This window comes from Bos javanicus, chromosome 11 (genome assembly GCF_032452875.1).
Source record: "Bos javanicus breed banteng chromosome 11, ARS-OSU_banteng_1.0, whole genome shotgun sequence".
NCBI classification, from domain to species: Eukaryota; Metazoa; Chordata; class Mammalia; order Artiodactyla; family Bovidae; genus Bos; species Bos javanicus.
In genome coordinates this window covers 75,309,524-75,334,004 of record NC_083878.1, presented here as the reverse complement: position 1 = coordinate 75,334,004, position 24,481 = coordinate 75,309,524, and the positions used below count along the sequence as shown (strand labels likewise).

The window sequence follows — 24,481 nt, the reverse complement described above, 5'->3', positions numbered from 1 at the left end:
AGGACGGGGACTTCCCCCCAGGGAACCCTCAGTCTGTGGCAGTAGCATTTTCATCCTTCAGCAGGGACCTGGGCGGGAAGCCCAGTGACTTCCAGCCCAGCAGCAGTGACCAGAGCTGTCCTGTAGAGTCCAGGGATGGTGACCGGGCAGGATCTTACTCAGCTTTGCCGAACTCTCTGGCAACTCCCTTTCTTCTGATGACTTCCATAGCCATGTCGGGGGAAGGTTATTTACAGCAGGCAGACACAGGAGCTGAGACTTGTGCCTCCATAGATGCCATCAATTTGCATTTCTATGAGAGTTTCTCGTGTACCTAGAAGGCCCTAAAGACAAATCAGAGAGTGTGGCGTATGGGACGTCTGCCCTCAAAACACTCTAGTGTCAAAAAGAATTGTGACTGTCAGAAATATCATATTCCTGTCAAAAGCTCATGAAATCAGCTCTGTAAATTGGGAAACATAAGTCACGGTTCTATTTGTTCTGCCGCCGTATAAGAATCACGAGTTTCTCCTAGGGTAGGAATCAAAACAAAACAAAACCATGAGCCCTTTTAGAATGACTTAATGTCCAATCATAGCCACCTCTACCCGGACGGGTTGTCTCTCTTGGTATGAAATTTCTGACTCCCTTCAATCCGCACATATTTGGGGCAGGTTGGCTTTTTTTCTTGGCAAGTGAAATTTACTTGAAAATAGGATTAAAGTAAATCACTCATTTTTCCTCCCTGGCAATCTCTCCATGGTTTTCCCTCTCGAGTGGCTCCTGTCCATTCACATCTCTCTCCTTCCTCTTTTCTCTCCATTTCTCCTTCTGATGATTTCCTGGGATAGAGCCATGCTCAGCACCTCAGGCAGTACACATGCTCCCCCTAGTCTAGCTCCTCAAACATTTTAGTTACACAGACCTGTTGGGGGAGTACAATGCAGCACTAGCTTAGCCAGGATGAGCGGAGGTGGCAGAAACAGACCAAAACTCACTTGTGCCCGGAGAGATAGGGCCAGGCAGAAAGGTACCGTAGGGATCTCAGAGCAGGGAAGCAGACAGCTGGAAGAGTCAGGGGAGGTTTGTTAGCCCCGAGCATCTTCCACTGTTTCCTAAAACAATAGAGCCTTGAGGTCAATGGAGAAGAGCAGAAATGCCAGCTGGGTAGACAGAGAAAGCTGAGCCAAGCCTGGTGCGTGTGTGCATCTGACCTGAGCCTGACTGTGGTCAGGAGTGCAGGGCAGGGGCTGTTTTCCTCAGCGCTGTGGAAAACCAGCCATGGGGATGCCATTCGGAAAAAGAAGTCTGTGTTATATGAGCACTGAGCAGAGAATGTCCAGGGGGACAAAGATGGTCTGGGGCCGGGCTCTCCAACCTCTGGGATCTAATGCCTGATGATCTGAGGTGGAGCTGATGTAATAATAAGAGGAATAAAGTGTACGGTCAGTGCAATGTGCTTGAATCATCCTGAAACCACCCCCTCACCAAACCTGGTCTTTGGAAAAATCATCTTCCACGAAACCGGTTCCTGGTGCCAAAAAGGTTGGGGACCACTTGACTGGGGGAATAGTTAACTCCAGATTTTAGGCCAGAATCCTAGGATTTTATACACTGGCAGTGAAAACAAGATCCTATGAGCGCTCAAACTCAAATGCCGGGCATGAGAGTGTCTTGTTGCCGTGGTTGTTTCTTTGAACGGAAAGTCATTGTCTGGAGAGCAGGCAAGGATTCCCCTGACAATCTGGAAGTCTAAGGGTTTATGCAGCAGTAAATCTCCTTTCTCTGAGATGCTCCCCCTCCCATAGGCTCCATTCTTCCACCTCGACCTTGGCCTCAATGCCAGATGGGCTGGGGGCTGGAGTGCCAGTGAGGTGTCCTGACATCCAGGTGGATGTGGCAAATCAGAGCAGATGCACAGCCAGGCAGGAGGGCTACTGCCTGGGGCCTCAGTGTGCTCTGCAGAGCAGGGAGCTCCAGGCTTCTGGGTGGGAGAAGCCCCTCTGGGCAGGACCAGGAAGGGCTGGGGGTGGGGGCTGGGGAGAGGAAAACAAGCAGACTAGCAGGAGAGCTTGATCCCGCTGTAGCCAGCACCCAGCCACACCGCTGCCCTCTTGCTTGTTGCCTCCATCAGGAAATACAGCAAGGTCAGGGCAGCAACTCCCTAGAACAGTACTGCTCACTGCCCAGAACTTTCTACAGCCAAAGAGATAGTCTATACTGTGTTATCTCGTGGTTTTGAGCACTGAGAATGTGGTTCATATGACTGAATTTTTTAATCTATTCAAGTACAATACTTCAACCAAAACAACTGCATTAACTAGTAACCACAGAATTAGCAACACCCAAGGCAGAGCCTTGGTAGCAATCTTACTACCCAAGACTCCAGGAGATCTTTGATATTTAAAAAAAATTTTTTTAATTTATGTATTTCTTAATTGAAGAATAATTGCTTTACAGAATTATATTGGTTTCTGCCAAACATCAACATGAATCAACCAGAGGTATACACATGTCCCCTCCCTCTTGAACCTCCCTCCTGAACTCCCTCCTACCTCCCCCGGCCATCCCACCCCTCTAGGTTATTACACAGCAGAAGATCTTTAATTTTGTCCCTTTCTATTCCTCAAAGTGGCAGAGCAAACAGAGCTCTCAGAGAGAAATCACCCTGAAAATCTGAACCGGCAGAACACTTACAGAGGCCCCTATGACTGAGGTTTCCTTTCGTGGTTAAAATTGTATTAGGCGCCGGAGAAGATCCTATAGGTTTCCCAAAGCCATGTCTTTCTTGCTGCATGAACTTTCCTCTGTCAAAGAAGATGGTTTTGCAAGGTTTCATTATTTTTGGATTTGGGGCATATTCACTGAAGTCATACCCAGGTTCCCACTTACCATTGGATTTCGAGCTGCTGGGCATTCTCTCCTACCCAGGGTGGGGGGACCAGTTAGAGTTGCCCCCACCCTTTACTTCTTTGGGGGGTGATTAGAGAGGGAGTCGAGGGGCTGGCTGCCACCACTTACAGAAAATGGGCAGATGGGATCAATTTGATAAACATTCCACTGGAAATGCCTGCCTTCTTTGGGTGTAAGTTAGGAATGCCTAGACAGATATTTATTTTCTTGCTCTAAAACTGTCAGGCCCAAGTAGTGGCTAGATTTTCAGTGATTTGGTGAAGTGCCCTGGCTCTGGGGTAACTGATAGAGTTGTCATAACCCCTGCCAGATTTCAGCAATCTTACTACCCAGAGGTGGGGCTTACCTTATAGCTCAGTTGGTTAAAGAATCTGCCTGCAATGCAGGAGACTGGGGTTCGATCCCTGGGTCAGAAAGACCCCCTGGAGAAGGAAATGGCAACCCATTCCAGTATTCTTGCCTGGAGAATGCCTGGCAGGCTATAGTCCATGGAGTCGCAAGAGTAGGACACGACTTAGTCACTAAACCACCACCAGCACTTCCCAGAGCTGGGCAAGAATACTAATGATAAAAGGCATAGCTGGAGCAGGTCAGAGGCGATACGTGGAGGCAGTCCCTGATATGTGACAACCCCTTTCCCAGAAGAAGTAAATCGTGGGGGAGGAGTGGCTTAAGTGGAACAGGACTTGAAGATTCAGAATTTCCGGATCCATGTGTGGTCTCAGGAAATAATGGAGGAGTGAGGGAACCAGCTCAGCAACCTTGTGTTTATGTCTTGTCTTTTCTCCCTGGACTGTTTAGGATTCTAAAAACTTACTCTGTGAGGCTCATTTGCTAGAAATAGAGGCTTGTCCGCTGGCTGAGTGGCTCAACTGGTAAAGAATCCACCTGCAATGTGGGAGACCTGGGTTCGATCCCTGGGTTGGGAAGACCCCCTGGAGAAGGGAAAGGCTACCCACTCCAGTATTCTGGCCTGGAGAATTCCATGAACTGTATCGTCCATGGGGTCACAAAGAGTCGGGTGACTGAGCGACTTTTACTTTCACCACTGGCTGAGAAGGGTGGAAACAGATGGTTGCTCTTCCTAGGGTGGTAGGCTTCGTGGCTTAAGGGCACTTGCTTTGGGTTTAATACTGTAAACGTAATTAATTTAAATGGGACTCTCCTTTTACCCACAAATATGTATTGATGCCAACTGAACGGCAGGCCCTGTGCTGTCCCCCAGCAAGGGAACACTGAATAAGACCATTTCTGCCCTAAAGCAGAGGTTCCTTGCAGCGTGGTCTAGTGGAGGAGGAGCAGGATATTCAGATAGTGTCAGGAAAGACTCAGGATGATGTGCTCATGCCAGACACTGGTATGCAGAAAACAGCAAGTCCAGGAGGACTGCCTGGCAAGGGGAGAAACGAGCTGAGCCTTGAAATGAATAGCAGACTTCAAATGTCTGGAAAGAGTTCAGGGCCTTCTTCAGTAGTTGGAACAAAGATGTGTTGGTGGGGGCAAAAAAAAAAAAAAACAGGTAAGTGATGGGAAGGCACAGAAAAAATTGTATTATTATTATTTTCAATTCTTTGGGTATATAGTAACACTTACTCTGTTTAAATTTTGAATTTACAAATCACCTGGTATTTTTTTTATTAGATCCTGGTTTGTGATTCTAGCTGTTGGGACCAATGTTAGGGGAAAACTCTGCCCTTACTGCCTGGAAACGCCCCCTGGTAATCACATGCCTCCTCCCAGGCCAGAAAGTTGTGGAAACAGACAGGAGTCTGATTGCAATCATGTCACTGTGATGTCAATCTGAGAATGTTTTATGTGATGGTCAATCAACTATGACTCTGAAGCTACTTTGAACACATTTTCTCTGATTTAAAAACCCATTTGGAGCTTTGGAAGTTGATCTCTAGGTTTGTAAAATAACTAATCTATTTCGAGTTTAGAAACATAACTATTTCCTAGAAAAGAGTTTTAAAATCAGATTACTTTCCCCATCTCCACACCTCCTTGAGGCTATTAAAAAAAAAAAAATCAGATTTCAAATCATGTGCCTGGAATGAGTCGCTTTTTCAAGTTCAGTTGACGAGGCTGCACTTTGACATGCTTTTCAAGATTTGAATATTTTTATAAATCGTGATTATGCTACTGTTTAATGAGAACAAAAGTAGAAAGAGCATCTGCTTGTCTGCGGCAGAGCGCCTCCCGGCCTGTGTGTGCCGTCTGGAAAAGTGGAGGCCCAGTCTAGAGAGCTGATGAGCGCCTTGATTAGCTGAAATTGCTTCCTGCGGTAGTTTGGGGGTGTCAGTGTTGTGATGAACTGGCTCGTTTCAGGGATCTGGGATGTAGCGCTGCTCTGAGACTCAGAGTGGCTGGCGGACCGGAGGCAAGTCCAAAATCCCCAACTCTTCCCAGCATGGATGCATAGTCAGCTTCCCTTCCGATGCAGGTTGGGATCTTGGGGTCCATCCTTTGCGAGACCGTGAACTCCTCCAGGGCATGACTAGGGGCTGAGAAATGTTGAACTGAACTAATTGAGAGGCACAGTAGTGACTGCTGGCTGTGGGGAAGGAGGTTACAGGCACAGGAGGCTGACGTGATGTGACACGGTGGCCACAGCACTGCTATGTGGACAGGAGGGTAGCTTTGGGGCCAAACACTGAGTTCCATTTTCATTCAGCCCCATCATTGGTGTTCAGGTTGAAGAGCTTGTGTCAACAGGATTTTAAATAATTTGGTGTCCTTTGTTTTCTAAGTTTTAGAGCTTTGCAGCATGCTCGTTTTCTTTCCAAATTGAGAAACTAAAAATATCTTTTATTTTTAAATTGTGACCATTTTGTATCTGAAAAAGTCATTGATCTGGATTTCCTTACCACTATACCCCAGAAGTTCCTCTCCAAATAATGGTTTAATGTAACTCTATACAAGGAAACGCCTAGATCTTGGGTGTACTGTCCAGTGGGTTATGCACTGACCGACAAATGCAGAGGTCCAGGTAACCCACATCTCTGTCAACAAAAGGAACGTTTCCACCAGAAAGTTCTTTGAACCCCTTCCCAGTCAAGCTCCTTCCTCCAGGAGCAGCCACTGAATGGCTTGTTTTTAACGTGTATTTTCATTTGATGTTTTAATTTAAAACATTACTTGCATTTGGAAACTGGAAAGGGCTCTTTCTTTGGAGGAAGGTGGGTTGCTGGCTCCTGGGCACACGGTGTATGTACCGGAAGGTAGCCAGGCCAGAGGGACACATTCTTCAGAGATCACAGTGCCCCAGCCTCAGAGGGTGTCTGCAGTCTCTTCTCAGCCCCACACCTGGAATCTCAGACATTCGCAATACCTGGAGAACAATGGATGGCAAGCATATTCATTCTGTGCTTTTTCCAGGATCGCTTGCACGCAATTGTGCCTGCTGAGCAGGAAGACTCCAGATTAGAGGGAGAGAGAGAGAGAGAGGCCTACTCATCGGCTGCATAATCAGCAGCGAACAGATTTCTGCCCCAACAAAGAGAACAGTGTGTTCCTGAGACGTAGCTGTGAGGCTCCTCGGCTCGCTGGTGGGCGGCTCTCCTGGAAGGGAGTCGGGTATTTCAGCAGCTCCCCCCACGCCCACCACCACTCCTTTTTTTGGCCCCAGACTTTCTGGCTCCTGAGCAGGGGGTGACTCCCATGGGACCTGGCAGAGGCTAGAGGTGCCTCTGGCTTCTGTTCCTCTTCCACCCTCAGGAAATAGGAGTCCCGCAAACTCACCTGTCTGTCAGGTGGGTTCCCCGTCTGTGTTCAGCCCTCCTGGCTCTGGTCACTAGTCTCCATTCTGACCATGTTGGTGCCTCTTTAGATGCAGTGAGGGTCAGCATTCGCTGATGCTGATATGGCCACTCCCCATTCTTATGGGGGCCGTGCTGGGCTCCCCGAATACTCCCTCTACTGTGTCATTCTTCCAGTGAGTTGTCATCGGGCTCTGTGAGGCACAGTGGACACTTCTAGCTAGAAGCAATCAGGCTGCCAGCTTGCAAGACACCAGTGAACAAATAGCTGGGCTGTGATGTTCGGGTCAAGCCCTTCAAGGTCAGGATTCTCCCTGACTCTCCTCTGCGGTGGAACCCATTGGTTCATTAAAACCCCATTAGGATGCAGGTCTTTCTGGGGTGACCAAGCCTGGACAAATTCTTCCTTGCCTTCTTCTTCTTCTTCTTTTTTTTTTTTTTTTTTGTTTTCTTCTCTTACCTATCATTGTATTTTCCTCTTTAATCATGAGGTTTCAAATCAGGAGACCTAACCTGAGAATGGATGTGGTTTGTTTGAATGTCGCAGTCATGCCCTTTGTGAAATGACCCCCAGGCCTGAGAATTAAAGATGTGAATAATTAAGGTGCGTGGGACTGCAGCAGGTGAAGACACAGCGTAACTGGAGGTGCTCCCTTGAGGTGGACTGCAGGGCACAGCCCTGGACTGGGGTGCAGATGCTGTGGCCTGGTCCTCACTCCACTTCCGTTGTCCCTCTGACCTTGACCAATCATTTCCTGGCCCGGGGATCAGAGGCCCCACTTGAGTGAAGGTTGGATTAAAAGGCCACTTCCAACATGACCCCCTGAGGCTCTGTAATTTCTTTGATATCTGTGGTCACTTACATGTTTGCCGTGATCACTGCCAATTAGACATGTGAATGTTTAGCAGGTTCTAGAGACTCAGACCAGAAAATACAGAGGAGGTTATAGAAGGTAGCACTATCCTATCAACAGGCATGGTTCGTGCAAACTCTTCCCACATCACCGCCACCACTCAGCAGCCCCTACCAGCCAAGTACAGACAGTGCAGCCTTGGAAAGCCCATGCCTCCCAGTGGAAGGCCCATGGCCACAAGGCCCCTTCACTTTGTTTTGTAGGAGCAGACCCCAACCACACAAGGACATGGGTGAGAAATGAGGGCCCCAACCCCACGAAGCCGCCCCTGCCAGTGAAGGAGGAAGAATAAGCAGACAGGAGACCTTGGAGCATAGCAATCTTCAGTTCAGTCGCTCATTCATGTCTGACCCTTTGCGATCCCATGGACCTCCAACACGCCAGGCTTCTCTGTTCATCACCAACTCCTGGAGCTTGCTCAAATTCATGTCCATCAAGTCAGTGATGCCATCCAGCCATCTCATCCTCTGTCGTTCCCTTCTCTTCCTGCCTTCAATCTTTCCCAGCACCAGAGTCTTTTCTAATGAGTCAGTTCTTCCCATCAGGTGGCCATAGTATTGGAGCTTCAGCTTCAGCATCAGTCCTTCCGATGAATATTCAGGACTGATTTCCTTTAGGATTAGAAATTAGGATTAGTTCTAATTTCCAACTGGAAATTAGGATTAGTCCTGCACATGTTGCTTTCTTTGTTTAAAAGAAGAAGGAGCCAGCCTTTGAGGCCGTGTGAATTATAAACACTTCTGTATACCCAAATCCTTCCCCCTCCTCCCCTGGGAGCCTCCTGTTCCAGCCCAAAGGAGTCCACCGAGCTGGGAGCATCTCAGAGCAGCATCCTCTGAACCAGCCAGGGAGGTTCCGGAGAGCAGGACCAAGCTGTACTCCTGTGGACTATCCATTAGGGTCTCAAGGCCAGAGGTGGTATGGGGAGACCCAGGGAGCTTCATCCAGTGACAGCTCAGGCCAGCTGTGTGTCTTCCGGACAGCAATTCCAGGTCATGGAGGGAAAAGCATGTCATATTCCATGTAGTCTGTCCAGGGCCAGACAAGTTTATAATACATGTCACAGTGGGTTTTATTTTTCAATCTTTTTAGAATTAATATTTTGTGCTTAAAGGGACAAACGTCATTTCTCTGTAAAATCCACTCAGTTGGAAAAAGTTCAGACAGAGAGTGATGCTTTGACAGCCCACCAGCCTGAACTTCCGGAGCAGGGCCCTCTGAGGGGAGCTGCAGGTGAATGAGGCAGCCGGCGTGGGGCATCCACATGGGTGCTTCCACTGCTCGCTGGGGGCAGAGGCTGCTCCTTCAGTCCTCCTCCAGCCCCAGGGGTAAAAGGCCTGTGGCTGTAGGCAAGGACTCAAAGGTGAATTTGGCCAGCTGTGGCCTTGGGAGCCCCAGGGACAATTCCCAGGATTTCGGTCTGGGGGCCGCCAGGTCTAGAAGGAGAAGACTAGAGGCAGAGGCCCAGCTTTCCCAGAACCAGGCTCAGGGACATCCCTGAAAGGGGCACAACTTAGGCAGGCCCTATTTGGGTTGCAACAAGGGACTGGGCTCTGAATTTCTTCTATTTCTAGCGCAGGCTGGGCTCGGATTCAGCCTGTAGTTCTGTGCTCCCTGAACGAAGACTGCCCTTGGGTCAGCATGTGCTCTTGGGCCAGCAGGCAGCTGTGTTCCTGAGACTCCCGGCCTGTGGCCTGAAGTTCTGGCCTGTGGGTGTGCCCCCAGCCCTCCCCCCAAGCCCCCCCGCATCCCCTGATGATCTCGGTGACCTCATCTCCACCCAGGCAGCTAACTCAAACTTCCAGGGGGAGAGGGTGGCTTGGATCTACTGACCTAACCCTAAAAGGTGATCATTTTCAGAAGGCCCTTTTGCCTTTAATCTTCCCACAGGGAACCCTGCAACCCGAAACAGGCTCTCGAAATCCCAGCTTGGATTTCCCTGGTGGTCCTGTGGTTAAGAATCCACCTGCCAAGGCAGGGGACATGGGTTCAATCCCTGGTCCAGGAAGATCCCACATGCTGAAGAGTCACTGAGCCCATGGGCCACAGCTACTAAAGTCCAGCACACCATTAGAGCCCACATGCCGCAACTGGAGAGTAGCCCCCACTCACTGCAGCTAGAGAAAGCCCACACACAGCAATGAAGACCCAGCATAGCCAAAATTAAATATATTTTTTTGAAAAAAAAAAAAAAAACAGCTTGGGTCTGTTAATAGGGCCCCGTCATCCACAAAGCAGTTTCCCCCAAACAGCTCCCCTGACCCTGACCTACCAGAGAGATCTCTCCCACAGAAAGACCCAGAGAACAGGCAGCATGGGTGATGAGAAGGAGACTTTTCAAGGGTGGCACGTGTGCCCATCTAGAAATCTGCAGGGTTGTGAGTGCACACACCATTTGCGGCTAAGACGAAAGGGAGGCCAGGCGCTGGGGCTGGTTATGAGCGTCTCTTCAGCCTTTCCCTGGAGGCTGGGCATCCAAGCACTCCTGACCCAGTTTGAGAACGGCCTCTCAGGCCTGGGGTCTCTGAAGAGGACATTCCGTCTGTCACTGCCAAGGCCAGGCAGCTCCCAGCCAAGCTAATTAGGTCACCTCCCCCTCCCCACGCAGCCCAGCCAGGCAGCGACCACGGGTCCGGCTCAGGGACGAAATGGCTTCATTACTCAGCCTTGCCTGGCCCTTGAAAGCCACGGGAGCGCTCTGCATCCTTTCATCTCCCCTTTCGAGAAAATGATGAGAAAACAGGCAGGTTTCCCTGGGAGCGGTGGGCATTGTCCAGATGTATTCCAGGTGGGCGTGATTCAGAGGCTTTCCCCGCCTCTGGTGGTTCATTTTCAACAGGCTGGGCAGCTGGCCTTGTTAACAGGTCGTTTGTTAGAAGACAAAGCTGCTCATGCACTTAAAGGACTGGGGAGGTGCCCGTCCTGACCTTCCAACCACATGTTCAAGGTAGACCTATCATCCCGGGTACCTTTGTCATGAGATTCCACCTCCCTTAGTAAAATAAGCCACAAGCTCTCCAACTGGAGGCTGGAGAGAGTCCCTGCAGGGAGGCACGGTAGGACCCCACAGCCCCACCCGCATCCCCAAGTCATCTGTCCCAGGAGCATCTCTATCAGTGTTTATTGCTCCACCCCCTTGTCAGGAAAGGACCCCAGGTACTTAACACCCTTTGTGCCACTCTGACCTTACTGTGGGTGTTCAGGGCCATTCTCTTCTTCTCTGTGGTCCCTGCAATTGTGCTGCAACCAGGGCCCTCACCTGGAGCCATGGGAGAGCAACCAGGGAGCAAGACAAAGTGTAACACCTCAGTGGACCATCTGGGCCCCCTCCCCAGCATCTGCTGCTCCTCCAAGAACCACCAGCAGCTCCTTTCCTGGGTCCAGCCAAATAGCAGACCCCATCATCTCACGAGAGGTCATACCGGAGCAGTCCTCCTCAAAGGACCCCCAGGAGCAAGCGAGACAGAGGCAAAGCTCCCTGGAGGCCCACCCTCTGCATCTGGTCCCCATGTGCACTGCACACACCCCCAGCCCCTGCAGGACGAGTGCTGAAGGATCTTCAAGAACAGGAGCCCTGGAGTGGGGTTCGGGGAAGGGAGGCTTCTGAGTTCATGTCAGAGAAGCTTCCATGCTCAAGTCTTCTAGGTTCTTTGTATACAGTGCAGAAAAGTCGTGACCGGAGCCAGAGTGGGCCGACCCTGGGGTTCTGAACCAAGCAGTGAAAGTGCCCTCTCTCGGTGGGTCTGCACAGGTAGGCCAGCTGTCTGCACGCACAAGTGCTCCTGCACATAGGGTCCCAGGCTTCTCGGTTCCGGATCCAAGCCCATGAGCACTATGAGTGTCAGGACCCTATGACACAAGGGGCAGCGAAATAGCCAAGACTCACAGACACTTACGTGAGGAAGAAATAACCTGTGAGGGAAAAGTGCGTCTCTCAGAGGCCGATTGCATGCTCTGACCCGCCAGATGACAGGATTGCACATCCCTTATCTCTGCTGTGACTGACTCAGGGCCAGCCCAGGTCCAGAGCAGTGAGACGGCAGGACTCACAGCCTTCCTTTCCAGCTCCCCACCCTGAACAGCAGCAATAGAAACAAATAGGATCCATTTTGGGAATCTGATGTCACTAGGGACTCAGCTTTCTGACTTGGTAGAGCCCCTGGGAAAAGTTTACATTTTTAAGCCTAAGATTTTAGCATTTGCTCTGCGTGTGAATTCACTCATCTGTTTTTTTATGGGTATTCTATTTTATTAACATTTAAACTTCACTAGGAGTTCAATTCTATACTAGCCTTATGTTCAGAATGTTGAAGTGAAGATTAAAAATGGACAAAGCTTTAAGAGTGCAATATATTGAACACTGCACAATATATTAACTAGACAACCAGGGGATGGTGTAACTGTGTATTTAGGAGCACAAGTATAGGGACAAGCCCTGGAATTGGATGAAAAACCCACTATTCAGGACTGAACAGAGATCCTTGGCTGCTTACAGACTCTCTCCTTGACTTCAGACTTGAAACAAACCAAGGGAGTCTGTCAGTGGACACAAACCACTGAATTCAGGACCAACAGCAATAGGAAAGGCCAGATCCAGTTCTGACTGTGGGACCAGCCTGAAGCAAACAGGGGTGGCCGGAGGCTGGAAATGCTGCAACTGAAGTCCAGGATCCATAGCCATGAGCAGCTGTCTTCTAAAAATCATTGATTTCAACCCTAAGGTGGTTTTCCCAAACAGAGTCACCCATCCACCGATTCGAGAAACCCAGGCTGAGGACCCATGCTGAACATCTCTGTGGGCAGTTCAGAGAAGCCACCTCCCTCAGGCCTGGCCTTTGGAAATTCACTCAGAGTAGCGCGTTTGCTCCTGTGGTGCTGTCTGTCCATCTGTCCACCAGTCAGTCCATCCTTCCCCTACCCTCAGCTCCCTAGAAAGGCTCTGGACCACTCCCATGTGGCCTGATGCTGAGCACAGGAGAGAGCAGGGAATGGCAGGGACCAGGGAGACTGGGTGACCTGGTACCTGTTCCGGCCACTGTTGCCAGGTAACCACTCTCAGACCTCAAGGTGTAAACAGGAGTCTTGTCATGTTCACGGAGTCTGTGGGTCTAGGCTTCAGACAGGGCACGGCAGGAAGAGTGTTTCTCTGCAATGCCTAGGACCTTGGGTGGGAACACTCAGGCTGGGCGATTCTACTGCGGGCCCTAGAATCAGCCAGGGACATCTCTCCGGTGGCTGGCGTGGAGGCTGGCTACCCACCAACTCTGCTGGGCTATCTGCTGCAGCCTTTGTGTGTGGCCTCTCTTCTCACTGTGTGGTGGCCCAGGAGGGTGCATTTCTTACATGGAAGGTCAGGGCTGGGGAAAAGGGGTTAATCCCTTTGACTTAGTCTCAGAAAGCACACCTTGTCACTTCTGCTCCATTCTGCCGGTTACCAGGGAATTACAAAGTTGGCCTGGATTCCAGAGGAGGAAACAGAGGAGGCTTTTAATGGAGGGGGGAGGGGTTCCAAGTTCTAGAAGGGCTTGAGATTACAATCTGCCACGGCTGCAGGTCCCTCCCATATGGCAGATGGAAACCCACAGCCTTGACAAGGTTCTCATGCATCTGTTCTGAGCAGATTCCTTGAGCCTGACCACATTTGGGATTCCACCCTGGGCTCCCCGTGGCCTTGCAACTCTGCAAGCCAGTTCCCAGTGACAATGCCTTTTTTGTGGGGCCATTTAACATAAATCACAGCCTAGCACAGTAAAAGGCAGCTTCCGTGTAGTGGTAAAAGCAGAGACTCAAACTAGACTGCTGGTTCCAGGACTGGCTCTGTCACTTACTGTGTGACCTTGGGCAAATTACTTAAGCTCTCTGAGCCTTTGTTCCCTTATCTATGAAACAGGGACAATAAAAAGTGGTACTTTCTGTGTTAGCTGAGGCTGCCATAATAAAATACTATAGACTGAGCGGTTAAACAAGAGAAATTTATTTTCTCACAGTTCCAGAGGCTGGAAGTCCAAAATTGCAGTGTCTCCTGGTCAGTTTCCCACTCCAGTACTCTTGCCTGGAAAATCCCATGGAACCTGGTGGGCTGCAGTCCATGGGGTCGCTAAGAGTCGGGACACTACTGAGCGACTTCACTTTCACTTTTCACTTTCATGTATTGGAGAAGGAAATGGCAACCCACTCCAGTGTTCTTGCCTGGAGAATCCCAGGGACAGAGGAGCCTGGTGGGCTGCCGTCTATGGAGTTGCACAGAGTCTGACACGACTAAAGTGACTTAGCAGCTTAGCAGCTGGTCGGTTTCTGGTGAGACTTCTCTTCTAGGCTTAAAGATGGCAGCCTTTTCCCTTTGTCCTCGCATCGTAGCCTTGTGTGGCTGTCTGGCGTCTCTTCTTACAAGGACACTAATCCCATCATCTCACTCCGGATCTTCCCAACCCAGGGATCGAACCCAGGTCTCCCGCATTACAGGTGGATTCTTTACCAGCTGAGCCACAGGGGAAGCCCAAGAATACTGAAGTGGGTAGCCTACCCCTTCTCCAGTATATCTTCCCAACCCAGGAATCAAACCGGGGTCTCCTGCATTGCAGGTGGATTCTTTACCAACTGAGCTATGAGGAAAGAAGACTCATCTCACTCCAGGGGGTTCTAATCTCATGACCTTATCTAAACCTAACCACCTCCCAAAGGCCCCACCTCTGAACATATCACCTTGGGAGTTAGGACTTCAGCTCATGAATTTGAGGGTACCTATAGTCACCTCCTTGTAGGACTTCCATGAGAATTAAAGGAGCCACTGGGACATGTTTAGAATGGTATTTGGCCTGTGGTGGTGGTTGTTCAGTAGCAAAGTCATGTTAGAATCTTCGACCCCACGGACTGCAGCATGCCAGTCCTCCCTGTCCTTCACCATCTCCCTGAGTTTGCTCAGATTTATATCCATTGAGTCGGTGATGCCATCCAACCGTTTCATCCTCTGTCATCCCCTTCCCCTCCTGCCTTCAGTCTTTCCCAGCATTAGGGTCTTTTCCAGTGAGTCAATTCTTTGCATCAAGTGGCCAAAGTATTGGAGTTTCAGTTTCAGCATCAGTCCTTCCAGTGAATATTCAGGGTTGATTTCCTTTAGGATTGAATGGTTTGATCTCCTTGCAGTACAAGGGACCCTCAAGGGTCTTCTCCAACACCACAATTCGAAAGCATCAATTCTTTGGCCTGTGGTAGCCACTCCAAAATACAATGAAAATGATCAGGAGAAGAGCCCAGAGCAGGAAGCCACTGCTCTGAGTGGCTAGAAGGACTGTGGCTTGTAGAGTCTTAGGGACACAGGGAAGTTTCTATCTCTGCATTGCAAGGACTCACATCTTTGATGAGAAAGCTGAATCATACCCACGTGGGCTGGGGAATGCAGTGCGGGGCGATGGGCCGGCCGCCAAGCCCAAGGTCTTGCATTGAACTTCAGTGTGGAGATTTCACCTTTCTTCATCTTTGCGTGCATGTGGCTTTCTTTTTTTTTTTTTTTCCAAGTTCATAACTTATTCTCGTCCATGGTTTTGGGAGAGAGTGGGGGAGAGGAACCAAAGATGTCTTTAATTAAATATCTCCACTCCCTCCTCCTTAAGGTCATTCACAGTCAATAAGGGGGAGGAGAAATATCTTTTTAGAAGACCTTGCAAATGGAAAATAAAAATGAATGAATGCAAAAATATTCCTATCTAGCCCACATCCTTCCTTGGGTTGTGATTTAGAATGTGCAGAGGGATGTATAGAAATACAAAGCAGCTTGGGAAAAAGTCTCAGCCCTGAGAATCTTATAGTATTAAAACTCAAGTAATCCCGCACTAGAGAAAAATATAGCAAAGCCCGCGCTTGGCCCCTGCCAACCGGTGGGCTCCACCCTCTGTGACCCGGGGGGTTGTGGGAGGTCCCCGGAGAGCCCAGCGCAGGCTGCTTTTGACAGCTGAATTTTATTAACTGTTTTTTCATTACTCCTGATGGGCCTGGCAATGAACTCTTATCAGTGTATTGTGGCGAGTACAAGTCAATTAATTTCTTTTAAATAACTTCAACTGAAATCCTATTTGATTTATATTCCAAAAATGATTTCCATTCCATTCCTTCCTGAGATTATCGTCCCGGCTGAGTTAATCACACTGGCTGCACAGTCACCCATACCCCAGGGAGAAAACAGGATCAGGGAGGGAAGGAAATGAGAAGAGGGTGGATCTGAGAGCATTCTAAAGACCCTTTATTCAGTGTGAGGCCATGTGCTCCGTGACAGGAGAGCTCGTTTAAATCTTGCCTGCAGAAAGGCTTATTTCTAGTCATTGTGGCAAGGCGTGAATTGAGAAGCATACGCGATGTCCAGAAGGGGGAGGAGTTTTAACCAAGAAGCAGTACGGGTAGCCCACCGTGGCTGCCAAGGTTTGGGGGTGTACCACACCCTCCCAGCATGCAGAGTTTACCATAGTTCCTGGGGCCAGTGTCCCAGGACCCCACCCCTGTTGTGAGCATCCAAGCCCTATGTCGGCTGCTCTGTGGGACCACCCCAGACATGGCGTGGGTGACAGTGAGCAGAGCTTCCACAGGCCTTGCTGTCTGCCAGACAGAGGCTGGCACGAGCCAATGCACCACCTTCCTGAGGGTCTGCCCACGTGCCCCAGTCTGTCACCAGCCAATCTCCCCAGGTGACAACTCTGGGCTTTTCTGGGTGGCGGGGAGGACAGTCACACCCTCTCGGAAGAAGTGGCGTTGAGCTAGGTGGCATCTGGCCCCAGAGAGCAGAGCTTAGCAAGCATCTGTTGTGATAGTGACAAGGAGTTCCGTGGGAGGGTAACTCCCATGTTCTGGGAGTGGTGCTGTGGCTCAGTCCCAAGGCCGGGCAGGCATGGGGTGGGTGAGAGATGCCTTCTCAAGCCGTGTCCTGCCCCGATGCCAGGATGCTGAGTCGGGCCTGGCGGATGGTCAGGCAACAGCAGGTCACTGCCCTGGGGTAGGAATAGCTGGTGAAGAACTCAGGGCAGTTCAGAAGTTTGACAGAGATGAGTTTGGGCCCCTCAAAAAATGTATCTGCAAAATATGTGCTATGGAAGTGAAAGTCAGTTGCTCAGTCATGTCCGACTCTTGGCCACCCCACGGACCATAGCCCGCCAGGCTCCCCTGTCCTATGGAATTTCCCAGACAAGAATACTGGAGTGGGTTTCCTCCTCCAGGGGATCTTCCCTATGGATCCTATATTACTAATTTGCCGGCCTGCCCTAACAAAGTACCATAGACTGGGCAGCTATGTCCAGAACTTTATTTTCTCATAGTTCTGGAGGCCGAAAATCCAAGATCAAGGTTCCCGAAGATTTGGTTCCTACTGAGGACTCTGAGCGAAGGCTCTGTTCCAGCCCTCTCTCCTCAGCTTGTAGACAGCCATGTTTACACACACTCACGTCTTCACACCCTCCTCCCTCCATGTCTGTCTGTGTCCAGATTTCCTCTTCAGAAAAGAACACCCATCTGTTAGATTAGAGCCCACCCTAATGGCCTCATTTTAATTGAATTACCTTTGTATAATCCCTGTCTTTGAATAGGGTCCCCTTCTGAGTCACTGAGGGGCTAGAACCTCACCATGTTCTTTTGGGGAAGACACAGTTCAGCCCTGTCCTGTACAGCTGCTGTCCTGGGGTAGCAAGATAGCCTCATTCCCCAAACCGTGAAGCTGCCGACTTCAGAAGCATCTAGGGCATGGGCTTAAAATGTGAGTTACAAGCCAGAGTCACTGAATCTAAATCTCTAGAGGTGTGTCTCGGGATTCAACATTAAAATAGGCTCAGTTAGCTCTCCAGTTGATTCTGGTCCCCTCTGAAGTTGGCGTGTGTGTGTGTGTGTGTGTGTGTACAGGCAGGAAGGAGAGAGTACCCATAAGGATGACAGCTCAGCCTTCAAGGAGCTCCCTAGTCAAAGAAACAAGCCCTACATGAAATAATCAGATAAAATAGGACGCAATATACTTAAACCAGTGACCAATTGAACAGCACAAAGTGCCCTGGTGACAAGAAAAAAGGCGGTTCCCCGAAGCAGGGCATGTCAGGGAAGGAGTCGCAGAGGTGATGTTTGTCACGTCTTCCTGCGCACAGAAGCAATTCAAGGCCGAGAACTAGAAATATGAAAGGACAGGGATGCTGGAAGATGTGAGGATATGTAGAAAGACTTGCCTCTCTGTTAAGCATACATTTGAGCTGTATCGCCTTTGTCTTTATCAAAAAGCAAATGTGGGTTTTTTTCTGGAATTCCTGTTTGCTGTCTTGGGTTGTGATTGTCCGTGTCTGACACATGGACACTCAGCAGAGGGCTGCCGACTTCAAGGTTCGGGGCGTTCTGTGTGGTTTGTGGCCTGATGGCTTCATCTCCGGAGGGAGATGTATGGCTGGTGGGGTGACTCAGCTGGTGAACAAAATGGTTTGGTGTTTCTGCCTCCAGCAGGTGGGTGTGGATGTTGCTGCTCTAAGTGACATGCATCCGACCTGTCTTCCTGTTTGTGTACTGTTCCTGGTCCACGAACTCACGACAGGAAACCACATGGAAAGAAACATGTCAGGCCTGGAAAAGATACGGAGCACAGAGAGTCCTGCAGACTTGGGGCTGTGTTCATGCTTCCTGGCTGGGTCACCCTGCAAGTCACCCTCCTCCCCGGGTCTAGAGTCCTTCATCTGTTCCATAGGGAGAATAATAATACCTCTGGCATAGTTCTGTAGTGAGCATTAAGTAGGTTAATTATGAAAGGACTTTCGAATAGTGCCTGGAATATAAGGATGCAATAAATGGTAGCAATCAATATATATATTTTTTCTACCTGGGTGAGTGATGTTCTGAGATTTACTTCAAACAAGATATCAAGGTTGTACTCTGGGGACTGGCTAGTCACTAACAAATCCATTTCCTTATCATGATCTATATAGCTCAGTGATTTTTCTGCTCTCTGCTCCAAGCTGAGGCAAGAGAACTTCTCCGCCCGGACTGAAATGAAGCATCAGCCATCTGTGCAGGTCTCAGCCTTCCTGCAAGAGGCTGGCCATGGACTGTGTGCATGCATGTGTGTGTGTGCACATGTATATGTGTGTGTATGTGTGCATGTGTGTGCACATGAGTGCACATACATCTTCAATCCCAAGGTCTCTGCATGTTGGTTAATATTCCTGTTGCTGGAGATTCTGGGAATGAACAGCCTGCTCAGATGACTAATCTGTTCCTGCAGTAGGAGCTCTGCTTCCTGTGAGGCAGTGGCCCTGGTACACACTACCAGCTCTGCCTCAACTACCTTTAGAACCAAGCCCCAGTGCATGGGCTGTGGGCACAGCCCAGGCGGCTCACTGCAGGCCACTGCCACTCACCCTTGGCAGGCTACATGTGTGATGGACTCCGCTGCTCCTCCTGGGAGCACAGTACTTCTCAAGCATCTCCCTGTGACACTGGAGCAAGTTCTTCCCTGTGCCTGCACTTTAAACTCATGATGAAATGTTGAATTTGAGGAGGGGTCAAGTAGGTACAAGTGTCAGAACTCCTTGACTCTTATTTGTGGATTAATTCTCAGTTGCTCAGTTGTGTCCAACTCTTAGTGACCCCGTGGACTATAGTCTACTAGGCTCCTTTGTCCATGGGATTTTTCAGGCAGGAATACTGGAGTGGGTTGCCATTTTCTCCTCCAGGGGGTCTTCCCAATCCAAGGATTAGACCTGTATCTCTTGCGTCTCCTCCATTAGCAGGTGGATTCTTTACCATCCAGCCAGTTGGGAAGTCCATTGTAGATTAATTCTCTAATCCGATTTTTTTGTGTGCAAACAATCTTAGGGAAACCCACTAGAGAAGACTGATAAAAGCAGAGCTCCCTGGTTAAGGTGGGGCTGCCTGCCTTCCAGATCCTCTGAAATTCCCACTCAGAATCCTAGGATGTCTCCTAACCTCCTGATCCTCCTCTGATCTGGGCATCCTCCTTGCCTTCTGCACTGGTCCCCTGCCACTGGTCTCCCGACAGTATCCTCAGCCCCTTCCCTGCAGAGTGGACAGGACAGAGTCCAGATAAGAAGGGACCACTCCTGCCAGAACAGGGCCAATGTCCTTTTGGATAATCCTTACAGACCTCTCCGCTCAAATGCGCTGTTTGAACCTGACTTTTCTGCACTCTCCCAGTATCAGACTACTAGCGCTAACTGGACAGCTTGAGCTGGGAAATTGAACATGTGTTTATCCAGACTTCTTTGTCCCACTCTGGTTACTAGTCTCCTCCTCCCTCCCACATCACTCAGGGGACAGGAGGACAGCGGGAGGAATCGGTAGTGCTGAGCGTCCGGAAGTGAGAAGGCAGGACCCACGGAGGATGCATGGGCTGTGGCAGGGGAGCCTGCGAAGCCCAAATGGCCCTGTCTTCAGACTTTCACATCAGCCTACAGCCACCCTGATTTTTCTATTATTATTATTTGAACACCGCCTTGGCCCTATTTTTAAAATCCGCTGCGCTTGAGCAATTTTTTCTGACGTCAGCTGGCTGCCGGCAACTCTGCTTGAAAACAAGAATAACCAAATCTTCTAAGGAGTAACGCTGAACCTGCTTCAAACGCAATAAATCACAAAAACCATTGTTTACGATAAGTGGTATCTGATTGCTGTTAGAACCTGTGTTTATTGCTTTTGTGCATTATGGTCTCTTGTAATTTGGACAGCCAGAAATTGTATTCCTTTATGCAGCGCGTAGGCAGGGTTTGTAAGGAGGGAGGCATCTGTAATTATGCTGCCAGGGAGTGGGTTTGGGGAGCCTCGGAGGAGTGTGAAATGCAATCACCTGTTTTTCATCTGAGGACCGGTGGGTGCACCAGGCTTCCCACTTTCCCTGGCCTTGGAACCCTCCAGGGTCCTTCAGAGACCAAAGCGGAGGGCAACAAGCAGCAGAGGCCTTGTAGCCATGGTGCCCCAGACAAGAGAGCCCGAAAGTGGCCTCCAGAAGCTGAGCGAGGGGTGGGCAGGCGGCTGCAGCCCCACAGGAAGCTGGGCAGATGGTTTTCCCTGGAAATTACCTCAGACGCCCCGGCAGATTTCTTCCCTCAGTCTCGCCCATCCTGACAAGTGCCCACTCGGCGTTATCAATGAGGCCTGACAGCGGGGGTCCAGGGACAGACGCCGGCAGAATTCTTGGCACCTCTGTCTGCAAAATTGGAAAAGAAGCTACTTGGCCACGAAGCCTGGATCTCGACATGCAAGACACGCAGTGAATCAGTCAATCAGTGGATCACTGATGTGTCTTGATTTCTTTGAGACCCTGTTGGGGAGAGAGGCCTTGTCTGGGGCATGGTGGGTGGTCTCTCGTCCTCAGGACTCCAACATCTGGACTCCGGGAAGAGGGTCGAGTTTCTCCTTGGTTGGAATGGACCACACTCCATCTGTCCACACTGTGTTCAATCTGTTGGCTCCCCCATCTGGAAGGCTCCATCCTGCTCACCTCACCTGGGTACAACCCGCTCAGCCACGCCATGCCTCGGCTTGCATCAAAGTCATCCTCGAACTGGTTCCTCCTCCAATGTTCTCAATCTCAGTAGAATTTCACCACCATTCCCCAGTATTTCCAACCTAAAAACTGGGATTCATCCCAGACACCACGCCCCGCCTCCACCCCAGCAGTAGCTCAGCACACAGAGCACTCTGGTGAATGAACTCAACAGCTAGTCAGTTGCCAAGTCTTACCAAAATCTCACTCTATTTCTCCACTTCCTCCCTCTTCCCCAGCTCGACCGTCATTGCCCTTAGCTGTCCTCAGCAGGAGCCCCTGCCAGTCGCCAGTGCTCTAGGACCCAGTTGGCGTTTGGGGGCCATGTCTAGGTTTCTGTGTCCCGCCTCACCTCCTCCCTCCCCCTTGTCTGTTTTGCTCCATTTACCCCAAACCCATCTCCGTTCTCAACATGCTAAGCAGCTTCTTGCCTCTGTTTTAATAATTAAGGTGGTTTTCTCTGTCTAAAACATCCACCTCCCCCTAGCTTCCCCGATTTGGAAATAGCTCAGACAGCATCTCCCCTGGAAGACTTTCTCCAGTTGTGCCCATGGGCCTTGGGGTTCCTCATGGCTCCCCGTGTTTTCCCCTGGAATAACTCGTATCACAGTTACAATAAACTATGATTGTCCCCACTGAAAGGGAGAAACACTGAGTTGTCTAACATCCCTGGCACAACGTCTGGCCCATAGCAAGGGTGGTTCTACATCGAACTTGCACTAAAGCTCAAAGAGCATGTGAAGAGCAGACAGCTCAAGTTAAGCCCTAATTGTACATGACTGCATTAGAGCAAGTTCGTAGATGGCTCCTCAATGATGCTGCACCCCTGCACAGTTCCTTGCACAGCCCAAGCGTCAGGTGTCTGTCCAGCCTATTCTCCCAGGATCTGAGCACTCGCATGGGGCAAGGACTCCAGCCCCAGCGGGATCTGAACACAGAGCAGGTGTTCGCATGGAGGCTCCAAGTGAGCCAGCTCAGAAGAGGCCTGGCCTCATGTTAAGGACTGATATTTACCCCCCACAAGCGTGCTTTCTTGACAAGGTAAACGATCAGTTGCAAGCCTCAAACTATAAGCTCTGGTCTGACTGCCCAAGCCCTGGCCTTAACAGACACAGAGCTGAACAACACGGAGCTGGTCCCCCCTCACCCTTAGTGTTTTCATTCTTAAAATTATTAATGAAGTATAGTTGTTGTACAGTATTATATATTACAGGTGTATAACATAGTGATTCACAATATTTAAAGGTATACTCCATTTACGGCTATGAAATATTGGCTACATCCTCCATGCTGTACAATATTCTTACAGCTGACCTATACCTACTAGTTTGTGTCTCTTAATCCCTTACCCTCTTTTGCCCCGCCACCTCCTCTCTTCTCACTGGTAAGCGCTGGTTTGTTCTCTATATTTGTGAGTCTGCTTCTTTTTTGTTATATTCAATAGTTTGTGGCATTGTTTTAGATTCCACACGTAAGTAATATCATTCAGTATTTGTCTGTCTCTGACTTATTTCCTTTATTATGGGTGTGGTTTTGTTGAGTACCATCTATGAACTTGCTCTAACATGCAGTCATGTCAATCAGGGCTTAAATGAGCTCTCTGCCCTCCACGTGCTCTTTATTTTTTTATAATTTTATTTCTCTTTATTTTTGACTGGGCTGGGTCTTCACAGCTGTGCAGGCTTTTCTCTAGTTGCAGCAAGTAGGAGCTAAGATCCAGTTGTGGTGTGCGGGCTTCATTGAGGTGGTTTCTCTTGGTGAGGAGAAGGGCCTCTAGAGCACACATTCAGCAGTTGTGGTGCACACGGGCTTAGTTGCTCTGTGGCCTGTGGGATCTTCCCGCATCAGGGGTAGAACCTGCACCTCCTGCGTTGGCAGGCAGATTCTTTACCACTGAGCCATCAGGGAAGCCCCCGAGTGCCCATTAGATCCATGTTTATTTCACTTAGCATAACTCCAAGGCTCCTGGACCTGGGATTCAAGGTAACATATGGATCCCTCCTGTCCTGTCCAGCCTGGCCAGCAGAGCAGTAGAGGAAGTGGGCAGAGAAGCCAAGGCAGGGTCCCCCTTCTGGGAGACCCTTGCTTCTAGGGCCTTGGGCAGCTACTGGCTGACCGGGAGCAGCTGGTCACACGGCACCCCCTGCATGCAGCCTGGCAATTGCACTTATCAAGGCCAAGTGTCACTGTTTTCAGATTTGTTGATTTCAACAAGTTTACCTTTAGTTCACTTACACACACATACACACACATACGAATGCAAATCTGGCCAAACTCATCACCAGCACCAAGAAACAAGGGGGACCTCTTCCCTCTCTTCGTCCTCACACCCAGCCTCCCCACCCCCTCCCCTGGGGCAGACCTGGGCTTTGATTCCCTCAGCAAGCTAGATTATGATCTCAGCCTCCATGGTGGAGCCAGACAGGCCCATGATCACAGACAGCTTTGACTCTGCAGGCAAATACAATGTGAGTTACCAACCGCAGATCCCCAGTGGACTTTTTAGGACTCAAGCTGTTTATAAGCCGGGGCCTGGGAAGTGGGTGGATCCTGGGTCAGTTGGCCAATCCACCAGGACCCTGGTCAGGGCCTGGTTTGGGGCCTGGCTTGTGCCCTGGGGCAGCTGGGGAGGAATTAGTGCACAGAACTCCCACTTCCCAGGCCTTCACGGTCTGGTCTCGGGCGAGGCAGCAGGGCCTGGTCTCCTGACCTATGAGCATCCACACCTATGGCTCTGAGTGTAGTGGATGATAGGGCTTTAGGGAGCAAGAAGCAGAGTGGGCTGGGGGTCTGGGGACTGCCATGCCTCTGTCCATCCCAGTTCAGCTGCCTCGTGGATCTGAGGCCACAAGGCCCACAGGGAGGAGGCGTGCAGAGTGCTGGGCATGTCTCCTGTGCTCTGGTGTCCGAGGGCCAGGGCAAGTTGCACCCTTTCTTATCTTGTCTCTTCTGGTCCCGGGGCCTGCCATCTGCAGACTTCTTTTTTCTTTAAACTTAGCAAGATGAGCAGATTGACAGAAGTTTTTAAAAAGAACTCAATATATAGAAAATTTGAAATTATCAGCCTTTCCAAGTTCTTGCATCTCTTCCACATGCAGAGTGGATACCAGACTCGTAGTTTCCATTTTCCTCCTAACAGGACTCCACTGCCTCTCTCTGTCTCCTCCATCCCTGGGTGGGGCTCCCCCCAGACCCAGCCCCCAGGTCAGCCCTCCTGGAGTGCCGTGCTCTTTACCTTGGCACCCTTTGAGCCTGCACCAGAGGCTGGAAAACCTCTTAGCCCCCACCAGGCACTGTCTGTGCCCTGCTCTCATGCCCAACCAGAGCTGCCCACCCAACCCCTGGCTGTGGTCCTGGCCCCTGGGAACAGACTGCCCTCCGTAGTCACTCCCAGCTCAGTCCCACCC

General features: G+C 50.1%; 1 protein-coding gene across 1 annotated transcript in view; it reads left to right on the top strand.

Moving 5' to 3' along the window:
• KLHL29 (kelch like family member 29) overlaps positions 1 to 24,481 on the top strand; it is a 335,083-nt gene that overhangs the window by 114,354 nt on the left and 196,248 nt on the right. The gene's annotated exons all lie outside the window — the stretch shown is intronic.